This window comes from Raphanus sativus, chromosome 6 (assembly GCF_000801105.2).
Source record: "Raphanus sativus cultivar WK10039 chromosome 6, ASM80110v3, whole genome shotgun sequence".
NCBI classification, from domain to species: Eukaryota; Viridiplantae; Streptophyta; class Magnoliopsida; order Brassicales; family Brassicaceae; genus Raphanus; species Raphanus sativus.
The window spans coordinates 37,171,817-37,172,599 of NC_079516.1; the positions used below are offsets into that span (position 1 = coordinate 37,171,817).

The 783-nt window shown below is 44.3% G+C and overlaps 1 non-coding gene across 1 annotated transcript; it reads right to left on the minus strand.

The window, feature by feature from the left end:
• Nucleotides 1–240: 240 nt before the first annotated feature.
• Nucleotides 241–347, minus strand: LOC130497160 (small nucleolar RNA R71). The gene has a single exon (XR_008936171.1). It is a non-coding gene; the product is annotated as a small nucleolar RNA R71 (small nucleolar RNA).
• Between the last annotated feature and the right edge of the window lie 436 nt (nt 348–783).

A 783-nucleotide genomic window follows, 5' to 3' on the forward strand; every position in this document is an offset into this window, starting at 1 on the left:
AAGTATCATGGGCTTGCTTTGGAAGATCCTCTAGATCACTTGGACAACTTTGATCAGCTGTGTGGCACCATCAAGATCAATGGTGTTTCTGAAGATGCATTGAAGCTTAGACTGTTTCCATTCTCTTTGGGAGATAAAGCTCACACATGGGAGAAGGGTCTCTCAAGAGATAGCATCCGGACATGGGATGAGTGCAAAGAAGCCTTCCTCACCAAATTCTTCTCTCACTCACGAACTGCGAAGCTTAGGAATGAGATTTCAGGATTTCAACAGAGGAATCTTGAAGGTTTTGGTGAAGCATGGGAACGATTCAACAGCTACATTACTCAATGTCCTCATCATGGTTTCACCAAGGAAAGCTTGCTTAGTACCTTCTACAGGGGCGTTCTCCCATCTTGCAGAAACAGGCTTGACACTGCTAGTAATGGTTTCTTCTTGGGCAGAACTGTGCAGGATGCAGAGGAGCTGGTGGAGAACATGGCAAAGAGTGACTCAGTCTACAATGAGGAGTATGATAGAGCCAACAGAGGGGATGACCAGCAGACAAGGAAAGATATCAAGTCTTTGCAAGACAAGTTGGACTTGGTTCTTTCCAACCAATCCAAGAAGGAGCAGGTTAGCTTTGTTGGTGATCCTAGTCAAGAGTTTCCTTCTAAGGTGAATGAAGTTAATGGTTTGGAAGGGCAAGAAGAGCTTTGCTTCATCAACAACAATGGTACATGGTACAGAAAGGAGCCCAACTTTCAGCAAAACAACTACCATCAAAGACCTCACTACAACAAT